Below are 11,477 nucleotides of genomic sequence, written 5' to 3' on the forward strand. Positions count from 1 at the left end.
AGTTTGGTGATGTTTGCATTCCATTTAACCATGGGGAAATTTTCCATAGGTGTGCACTGCAGTTCACCTCCGTGCTGTGTTTCAGTTTGATTCACCTTTGACCGCTGCCTTTTCATCTACTTATTTTATTTTATTATATATTTTTATTGATTTCAGAGAGGGAGAGAGATAGAAACATCCATGATGAGAGAGAATCTTTGATCAGCTGCCTCTTGCAGGTACCCCATTGGGGATTGAGCCCACAACCTGGGCATGTGCCCCTGACCAGAATCGAACCTGGGACCTTTCAGACGAGATCGGGCACATTCAGGGTGGTATGGCCGTAGACGAACCTGGGACCTTTCAGTTTGCAGGCCGACACTCTATCCACTGAGCCAAACCAGCTAGGGATCATCTACTTTAAAAAAAAATAATAATAATGTGAGAGTGTAACTTTCTTTCTCTTCTTCTTTTGCATTCTGTGAGTTTCCCAAGCCATCAATCACGCTATCTATTCTATTGTCTTCCCTCCTCCCCAGGTCCCAGCTCTCTCCGAGAGGCCTCTGGTCAGTCTGTCCTGGTGGCTGTCCAGGCGTGCTGCACAGCTCCCAGCATGCCTCTGGGGCTCCCCTTCCCTGCCCTCCTGGGCTGGATGAACTGTTTCTGAATGTCCTAGTTATCTCCGTCTCTTGGTAACTGCTGAAGCATGCTATCAGGTAACTTCCTAAGAAAAGATGCTTAGAGGATAATTTATTCTGTCTCACGAGAAGAGGAAAACAGCGTTGCTGTTTGCTGAGGTAGGAAGATTGAAGAAGGGAAAGGTACAAGTTGAGTTTGGACAAGTTAAGTGGTGGGTCACCAGGGCGGTAGCTGCACATGAGGATCTAAAGCTCAGGAGAGACATCAGGCAGGAGCCATGGGAGTTATGGACTTCTGGATGGCGGAGGACAGGAGGGTGCAGTGAGCCCCTCCAGGAGGAGGTGTAGAAGGGCAGGAGGAGCAGTGTGAGCTGGGGAGTCCCAGTCCTGTAGAGGCAGATGAGGGAATAACCCACGGAGGGAAAGATTCGCATCCACCCAGGGAGGGGAGGCTGGGGCAGGGCTCTCCCTCCCTTTTTATGCACTTTTGATACACGTGGCTCTTTCTCTCCATGAGCACACACACATTACAGAGAAGGAAACAGGGGCCTAGTGCAGGGCGGGCAGAGGGAAGCAGAACTAAAAAGAAGCCACTAGGTTGATCCATTAAGAGTCGATGTCAACAAAAACAATTTCCTTGGAGTTGTGGAGACAAAGGACAGATTGATAAAAGACATGACGCAGGAGTGAGTTAAAACGTAGACTGCTCTTTCAAGAGATTGGACAGGAAAGGGAGGGACAGAGAGATAAGGAGGGGACACGGGAGGAAAGGGGGTCAAGAGAGGCTTTTTTAGATGGAGGAGATTTGAGGATATCGGCCAGAGAAGAGGGTAGCAGAAGGAGGGAGGGAGAGATTTAAGTTACGAGAAAAGGAAGGAAATGCCCTGGGGAAGAGTTGGGGGACGACTCTCTTGGAGCCCAGAGGGGGGGTGGTCCAGGCGGCACTCTGGGACACGATGGGCTGGGGAGTGGTGGGCAGTGGGGTTAAGGGTTTTAGAAGCTGACCCACCCCCCGGCAGCTTCAGCGACAGTGTGGCCTGTTTGCCCCACATCGCTCCTGCGGGTACTTTTCTGACCCTCCGCTGGACTGTGAGGGCAGGCACCAGGCCTGATGTATGCCTTCGGCTCTAGCACACAGTAGGCCTTCAGTGATTGCTTGTTGGCCAAGTGGATGGATTTTATTTGTGAAAAAGAGGCTCAGGCTGAGAGCAGAGAGGGATGGAGTGGGGGAGAGGGACCACACTCTGAAGCAGCTGCCAGGGGAAGGGGACAGGGCGGTGATGAGGAGCCAGGGCAGGATCTCCAAGCAGCTCTGCTCGGCCTGCTGAGCAAGCATCCGCCGGGAGGTCATGCCGCCAGGCAGTGGGGGGGTGATGCCTCTTTCCCTCACACAGCGCTGGCCTGCAGGAGCGTGCGGAGAAAGCAGATGGGGTTTTGTACTGTGAGCGGGCCTGCTGTCATCCTCTCAGCGGAGGCCTGGAGGCGACCGTGTAGCTCCCCAAGGCCTGGCTTCCTTCCTGGAGAGAGTGCTTGCCTTGGGTGGGCTCCTCCTTTGTGCTGGCAGCCACTGTGGCCAGAGCAGATGAGCGTGTTCGCCTCAGTCCAGAGGCCACCGGGGAAGCCTGTCCCTGCCTCTGCCTCCCGGGACCCCAGGCAGGAGTGCAGTGAGCCCCACAGGGAAGCCTGCGCTGGGGCCCAGAAGCTGCCGGGACAGGGCACACCCGGGAGGTCGGGAGCCTGGTTGAGCCATCAGGCCCCACCAGCGGGACCCGTGGGACTGCCAGCCGAGGAGAGCGCCGGTCAGGACGCGGGTTCTGGAGGCCCATGGGAAACCGAAGTCCGGGGCACCCCGGGCGGGCCAGGGGAAGGAGACAGATGTCAGGGGAACAGGTGGAGGCTGGCGGGGAAAGGCTGGAGCTCCGTATTGCTGGGGCGCGTGCCGTCTATTTGACTCCCAACACATTTTGCTTTGTTGAGGGAAGGTTCTTATTTTTGTTTGTTTGTTTGTTTGTTTTGTTTTGTTTTTAATATATTTTATTGATTTTCCACAGAGAGGAAGGGAGAGGGACAGAGAGCTAGAAACATCAATCAGCTGCCTCCTGCACACCCCCCACTGGGGATGTACCCACAACCAAGGTACATACCCTTGACTGGAATCGAACCTGGGACCTTTCAGTCCGCAGGCTGATGCTGTATTCACTGAGCCAAACTGGTTTCAGCCGAGGGAAGGTTCTTAAAGGGGGGTGAGTAGCCAAGTCAATGATTATAATTAATAATATATTTTTTAAGTTTTTTAAAGTACATTTTTCTTGATTTCAAAGAGGAAGGAAGAGGAGAGAGAGATAGAAGCATCAATAATAAGAGAGCCATTGATCAGCTCCCTCCTGCTGGGGATGGAGCCTGTAACCAAGGCGTGTGCCCCGCCTGGAATTGAACCGTGATCTCCTGGATCATAGGCCTACACTCAACCACTGAGCAATATCTGCTGGGCATAATTAATACTACTTATGGTTGCTTTCCTGTTGACCCTGAAGTTTAAGAGGCAGTAACCATGCCTTATCATCTCCATGCCCAGAGCACACGGGAAGTACTCAGAAAATCTCTGTGGCATGGATGACCAGATGGCCTCCGTGTTTAGTCAGTCCAAGAGCCTTTATTATCATGATAGCCTCGTCCAGCAGGGCCCTGATAAGTGAGACTGTCCTTCCCCTTCCCTCCAAGAGGGACTTCACAGAGGAGAACAAATTCTAATGGCCCCACATCTGCAAGTTATCAGAAAAATGAACTCTTATCTGAAACTAGAGGCCTCGTGCATGGAATTCATGCCCTTGTGGGGCGGTCCCTCAGCCTGGCCTGCACCCTCTCACAGTCCAGGAGCCCTCGGCGGATGTCTGACTGCCATGGAGGTGGGAGAGGTTCCTGCCACCGCTGCTGCACTCGCCAGCGTGAGCCCAGCTTCTGGCTGAGCAGCCCATTCATTCATCTAGATGGGGTTGTATACATTGGTCAGGTGGTCAGGTTCTTCTTCTTCTTTTTTTTTTCTTTTTTTTTAAATATATTTTATTGATTTTAGAGAGAGAGAAACATTAATGATGAGAAAGAATCATTGATTGGCTGCCTCCTGCACACCCCCTACTGGGGATCGAGCCCGCAACTCAGGCATGTGCCCTTGACTGGAATTGAACCTGGGACCCTTTAATCCCCAGGCCAAGGCTCTATCCATTGAGCCAAACCAGCTAGGGTTGGTCAGATTCTTAGTTCTATTTTCATTCCTCGGTTAGCTGGCTCCATCCGTGTGTGTGTGTGTGTGTGTGTGTGTCTTATAGAGCCAGCTTACTTTCATTCTGCTCCTAATTTACAGAGTAATTTCTCTCAGCTCCCTTGAATTCCTCCTTCCAATCTCTCTGGCCGAGCCCGTGGCTCCATGTAAAACTCTACCTCTCGGCCATCTTGTCTCCAGCTCAGTGGTTTCCCTGGATTCCTCCCAGCAGCAGCCTTTTCCAGACCCGTTTTGTCTGTCTGAATAAATTCCCCGCAGAGATGTGGTTTTCAGACTTATTTTTAGCTGCAGAAGAACCGTTGGTTGAAATGAAAGCCTAATATATAAAGCAGATGGGATGGAGCCCGCACCCCCAGCCGGGCCTCTCCTCTGCCCCGCTCTTCCCAGGCCCCTCTGGGCCCAGTTTGAAGACCAGGCGCTGCCCATTGGCTTCTCCTCCGTTAACGATCTCTCTTCCTATTGGCTTTGCCAACATGAAGCGTTTTTCTCTCTCCTCACTTTGCTCATGCTCTTCGAAGGTCACATTAACCCCCCAAAACACAACATTTTCACCTCCTCGTCTCTGCCTCCTGTGTTGCCCTGTGGGGCTTCCTCTCACCTGCGTGTGTCCGCCTGCTCCTGGCTGCAGGGATGGAGGCCAGCCAGCTGCTGTCACAGGGCCTCCCCACGCAGAGTGGAGCTCTCTGGTCACTGGACAGCTGGCCTATTTTTCCCAGAGAATTCTTTTCGGTCACAACGACTTTGGAGGATCAGAAACGCTTCCACCTGAGGGAGGCCCAGCTTTCAGTGTGCCCGTTGGGGGTGGGGCAGAGCCATGAGCAAGAGCTCCTGACAAGTCACACGGAGTCCCTTAGAAGCTGGTATCCACCTCTGTCCTCGAGCCTCCCCTGCCCCTGCCAGGTTTGGAGTGGGGTTCCCTCCCCAGAACCCTAGGACAGGACCGCAGGGGCTGCCTCAGGAGGCCCTGTAGACACCGGGACCGGGACCTGTGAGCGTCTCTGTGGCCCATTACCTGAGGGCATCCTGCCACATAAGAAGCTTACGTTTTCCCTCGCATGGAGTCCCTTCCTAGTCCTGTTCCTTTCTCATCCTGAAGAACTAGTTACTCATCTTGTACTTATAATCGTGTGCTCTTTTTCCCCAAGAAAGCCTTCCCGATTCTATAAGCTCCAGGCCCCACAAACCTGATGTGTCCCTGGGATCTGGTCTCAGAGGAGCTCTCCCAGGAGACCCAGGGATCCATGTGTTAAAGGAGCCTCCTCTGTGAAAACAGGCAGAGATCCTCATCTCCAGGACTCCCTGCGGCATCGCTAGAGCTCCGTGTACAGGGCATCTGTGCCAGATGCTCCGGCGGAAGGCAGCAAGGACTGGGTTTTGACGGGCTTCCCATCCATCCACGCAGTGTCTGCTGCGGAACTCTGAGGTGGGGACCGCCAGACACCAGGAGGCCAGGGGAGGCTGCTCTCTGCTGGCACCCCCCCCCCCCCCCCCCCCACCTCACCACAGGCTCCACATCCAGCCTCCGTGCAAACTCTGGCCAGACTTCCTGGAGGAGGAGCCAGACAATGGTTGCTTCTCTCTGGAACAGCTTTCCACCAGGCCAGGATCCTGGGCTAGGCCTCAGCCTGGCAGGGCTGTCATTTCCCTGGAATTCTTAAACCTCACTTTTAAGAGTCATGTTTGCGAGATGGGCAGGATTGCCTGCCTGGCGGGAGCATCTTGGGACCTGTGACCCTGCCCCTGGGACTCAACAGGCCCCTCCGGGGCTCTCTTGCTCTGTATTGTTTCACAGGCGTTGACATGGGTCAGACATGAAAGCCAGAGACAGCAAGCACCCAGCACAGGCCGTGGGTAAAGCATCCCCAGAGCTGCTCTTCCCCAATTCCCAACAAAACAAAGAGCGCAGGTAAGACCACGGGGGAACCGTTCTGTAAGGAACCAATGCCATCAGCTTCACACTTGGCACCAAAGGAAGATCCAAAAGGCGGCGAGGTGAGGAGTGGCACAGCCTAGCTCTGCTCCTTCCCTTGGCCTCGACGCCCAGACAGGGACAAGATCCTGAGCATTCTCCCTCGCTCCCGAATGGGAGAGGAAACAGATGTGCGCTGTGCCCTATATTCTTCCTCTTCTGAAGGAGCCGTGTTGAAATGTGCCAGGGGAAGCAGGGAACATGATCTGCTGCGCTGACTCAGCCGATGGAAATAAAGGCTCCGGAGACGGATCCAAAGCCTGGGTCCTCCCCTTCCTTGGGGATAGTGTCCTCCTCTCCAGCCCCATCGGGCGGCATGAGCCTGTGCAGGACACTCACCGGACCCTAGGACAGGAGCTCACACGCTGTTCCAGCCAAGACTGCACGCTGCTCCCGCTGAGCTCTTCTCTCCCCTCCTCCCCCCAGATGGCCAAAGAGTAAGTATATAGAATGCCAGTACCCAGACTCTCTCTCTTAAAAAAATAAATAAATAAAAATTATTGAATTTTTACAGAAAGGAAGCGAGAGGGAGAGAGAGTTAGAAACACTGATGGGAGATAAACATCAATCAGCTGCCTCCTGCACACCCCCTACTGGGGATGTGCCCGCAATCAACGTACATGCCCTTGACCAGAATCGAACCTGGGACCCTTGTGTCCGCAAGCCGATGCTCTATCCACTGAGCCAAACCAATCAGCACCCAGCCTCTCACTTCCCTCCCAGGGAAAAACACGCAGGCCTCACACAGGGGGGAGGTGGTCGGTGAGCCCCCTCTCCTACCATGTTACAACAGCATAGAACAGTCTGCACAGAGCTACCCATGGATGCAAACACATGGCAGCAAATGATCAGAGGGAAAACAATGGAGGGAAGACAGTGGGAAAAAGACCAGGGCTCCACCCCCGGCCCCCCGCAGAAGGAAAATCTTCTCAACTGCTTCACGTACAAAGTGACTTAATAAGAACATGAATTTAATAAATTGGGAAGCTGAACGTTCGGATGATAAGACAAGGAAATTGATGGAAAGGAAACACTTGACAGCAAAAAAAAAAAAAAAATACGATCATAGAACAAATAAATATATTAGAACCGATAAGGAAGAGAACGGACCCACTGAAACTCAATCATTGAGCCGGGGCATGTAAACAAGGGAAAGAGATTTAAGAGATCAGAATGAGTAGAAACGGAACGCAGGAGAAGATGACCCCATATAAGGATTATTTCACCCCTGAAGAAGAGAAATAAAAAATAGAGGCAAAAGAGCATGTCTAATGCAAAAAAAAGAAAAAAGAAAAAAGACTAACACTGCAGATTGAGAGACATAATGTTCCAGAGAAGCTTGATTCAGAATGTTTAATACCATGGCATGCCTTCGTAAAGAAGAAGAGTGACTTCCTTAGGAATACAAGTAGGGAAAAAGTCACCTATGAGGGGGAAATCCAGGCGGGCCTCAGGCCTCTTCCCAGAAGAAAAAGGAGCTAACCCCACCACATTCAACCGGAAAGAAATTGAGATAGAAAAATGTTATATGCAGTCAAGGTGGTCCTAGAGTAATGGCAACAGAAAGACATTCTTTAATAACCAAAACCCTCTTGAAAAAAGAAAAAACAGCTTAAGAATGAAATTCAGTCTATTAAGAGATGAATTGCCAATGGGGAAGCCTGGATCAGAAGACCAATGGAGTCGGCCTTGGTGGTGCAGTGGTGAGCATAGCTGCCTTCCAGAAGACCAGCGGGGAGTATTGAAGTCATTTAAATCTACACTGTATTCCAAGTGTCACCCAAAATGTTTAGGCTGTAATAACGAATAAAAAGCAGTTATTTGAGTAAAAATAAGGTGCAGCCCAGAGACACAGATAGAGGTAATAATCCAAACTGCTCTGGGGAGAGAGCAGAGAAGGGCTGGTTTTGTAAAGGCAAAAATCTCCAAGTGTAATTATTTCATGCAAATGAGGGTTGCTGACTAGGTTAACAGGGATTGGTTAGTTCCGATATGCAAACGAGGGAAGTGAAAACCACAAGAAGGACATAAAGTCCATAAGTGTCCATGCAGCAGTTCCAGAGTGTTTATGACTCAGCCTTGAGCTGAGTTTAACAGCAGTTTAGCCACTGAGGCACAATCCATGCAGAGGCTGCGAAGGCCCCAGTAACCTAACAGCCTCCTGACTCAATTTAAAAAAAATCCTTACCTGAGGACATGTTTCCATTGATTTCCAGAGGGAGGGAGGGAGGAAGAGAGAGAGAGAGAGAGAGAGAGAGAGAGAGAGAGAGAGAGAGAGAGAGAGAGAGATGTGCCCTAACAGGGACTCAAACCTGCTACCTCTGGTATACAGGACAACACTTCACCACTGAGCCACACTAACCAGGGCCTGACTCAATTTTAAGTGACTCTCTAAGTAATGCTTATTCCATTTTTTCCTCATGATCACAATGCAATTGCATAACTATACAATTATGTTTTTACAGAACATAAATGATTATCATTAACATGGATGATATAAAGATACCTAGAGGCCCAATGCACAAAATTCATGCAAGAGTAGACCTCCCTTCCCCTGGCTGCTGGCACCGGCTTCCCTCTGGCACCCAGGACCCGGGCTTTCCTCGCAGCCTGGCTTCATCCAGAAGATCTTCCAAAGGATGTCCTGTCTAATGAGCATATTATGCTTTTATCATTACAGATAGTATAAGAAACCAGAGGCAGGGTCAAAAGAGATGGAAAGATGGGAAGAATCTTGGGAGCTAATAATATACACACATAATTGAAATGTATAGTTAAAAAATGACTCCAGCCTGGCCTGTGTTGCTCAGTGGTTGAGCACTTATGAACCAGTAGGTCTCGGTTTGATTTCCATCAGGGCACATGCCTGGGTTTCAGGCTCAATCTCCAATAGGTGGCATATAGGAGGCAACTGATCCATGATTCTCATCATTGATGTTTCTCTCTCTCTCTCTCTCTCTCTCTCTCTCTCTCTCTCTCTCTCTCGTCAATAAAATACATTTTTAAAAATGACTCCAATCTCTTAATGCTTTTCACAATTTCTGTTTAACCTCAGAGGTATCTTTTAGGAAGTAATATCTCTTGTGGTCAAGACACATTATTTGAAGTTCAACTCTTCCTTCAGTTTCACTTCAACTTCTTTCAAATTCAAGTAAAATTCAATTTAATACTTTTAATTGAAATAGCATATGAATTATGGTCCAATTCTTATAAAAATATCCCTAATGAAATTTCCTCCGATGTGCAAACAAGCATAGAAAACTTTCTTATATGATTTAAAAAATAAAATAGAATGGTTATTCTGTAGTTGATTCTCAAAGGCGGTATGCAGCTCATTATATTTTCTTGCTTGTCATTTTAAAATATTTTAACATTCCAAAAAGTAAACATACACTTTTAAATATTAGGGGAAAAAATATTTTCAGGCTTCTCATTGGAACAGATAAACAGTCCAGAAACAGATTGGGCAGAGGCTGCTGCGATCTCTCAATGTTGGCCCTGCTCACATCGTGTGGAATTCTTAGCTGCACACATGACGGCTAGAATAAAGGCCCATTTCCCAGCTCTGGCCCACAGGATGTAAGCAGACGTGCCATGTGGCAGCTTCTGGGATCCTTTGAGAGTGTTTACTCATTTTCTCTTTATCACCTTCATTTCCTCCTGCTGCTTGGAATGCAAAGGTCATTACGTGGGACCATGAGGTCAAGCGCTTTCAAAACAAAACAACGAAGAAGTTGTGTGTAGGAGGTCACATGCCCTAGACTACCTGTCTGGGTAACATGAAAAAAAAAAAAAAAGGCATTTCTGTCTTGTTGAAGCAAACGAACATAATCCTAACTCATCTGCAGACTGCCACACTCATGTAGAAATTTAGTCTGTGAATCTATTTGCGTTGTAGGTCATTGTGGAAAATGGAATGATTGGCTTGGCACACACATAAACAAACCACTGATGGACCTAAATGTGACAAAAATGTTTTTAATGTTTTATAAGGAAATATAAAGAGGATATCTTTATGAGTTTGAGGTAGGGAAAAGGTTTTTTTTTTTAATTTTATCTTATTTTTTAAAGAGGCATTATAGTGAAAACAATAAAGAAAATAACAGAAAAACATTACAACATCAACATTTTAAACTCTCAATGAAAAGAAACTATAACTCAAAGTAAAAGACAAACAGAGGAGTGTGTCATAGTCAAGTTCAGTGAGTGCTGGGTGTATGTGGGGCGGGGCCAGAGGAGCGATGAGCTGTTTGAGGAGAGATGCCTACTCCCTTTGCCTGTAACACAGTGACAGTGCATAGCAGCTGCTCAAAACCTCTGAGGACTTCTACAGAAACCCTTTCCTGGGTGGAACTCAGCATTCCATACATGTTGTTATTTAATGTGGGACCACGCTGGGTGTGTATGTAACATCTGTGAACTTCTCCTGGGTGTGTAAGGGACACTTAGAAATGCTGCCATAAGAAATAACACGTTGACTCATGTAAAATGATTGTTGCATTTACCTTTATGTCCCCACAGGTGATATACCCTTTCTGTACTTCTGGTCAGTAGTAGTATTGAATGGGGGAGGGGGGGGAAAGAGGGAAAAGTAGAAGGGGCAGGAGGAGGAATAGAAAGAAGGAGGAGAAAAAGAAGAAAAAGAAGAAAAAGAAAAAGAAATTTTGGGGAGAACGTATAAATTCTCCTAGTAGAGGGAACATATCCTATGGAAGGAAGTCAGCTGTAAGCTGGGTGCTTAGTTCTCATGGCCATCAGCTGGGCTGCTAGAAGCAGACATTTTGAAATATACGCAACTAGGGGGAAACAAGACAATTTTAAAGATACTTTAGGGCAAATCCTCGGGCATTGTGATGCAGAAAATGGCAGCTGGGATGGATTTCTTACCAGTTATATGAAAAAAAAAGAAAAGGAAAGAAAAAAGAAAAGAAAACAAAACAAAACAAAAGATATGGCCTGAGATGATCCACTCAACAGTAAGGCCTTTGCAGTCTAGAGAGGGAGATTTTATTAAACATTTTATTTCAAGTATAGTTTAAAGCCCTTCACTTATTTTATCTCACTTAATCCTGTGACAAAGTACTATAATTATTCTCATTTTGGGGATGAGGAAAGGGAGGCACCCTAACTAAATTGCCAAAGGTTAAAAGCTAGCAGGGGATGGAAGCAGGATTCCAACCAGGTGGTTTGCCCAAGTCCAGCTCCCTAACCCGCTGCTCTGCGCAGTTCTTGTAGATGTACGTATAAGGCAGCACGGGAACACCGTGATGGAGAGGAGGATGGAATGAAAACAGAGTCAGGTCCGGTGGGATGTGAGTTCACCTTAGGGACAAGCTTCGGTTGCCTGGGAAAGAAGGGAGAGGAAAGCCATTTCGGGGTGAGAAGGCCAGCTGCCGGGAAGCTGGTGCGAACACCATCCAGTGCAAGGCCTGGGAGACCCTCTTAAAGCCAGGTGTGCCGAGGCCAGATGTGGTCTGCAGGCATCGCCAGCCAGCACACGTTTCTGAATGGGAGGGACAGGCCAGTTGTTTCTCAGGAAGATATTGGGGAGCCAGGGGTGGTGTGTGTGTGTGTGTGTGTGTGTGTGTGTGTGTAGGGTGGATGAGGCCAG

This window comes from Pipistrellus hanaki, assembly GCF_964339955.1.
Source record: "Pipistrellus hanaki genome assembly, chromosome: 5".
NCBI lineage: Eukaryota > Metazoa > Chordata > Mammalia > Chiroptera > Vespertilionidae > Pipistrellus > Pipistrellus hanaki.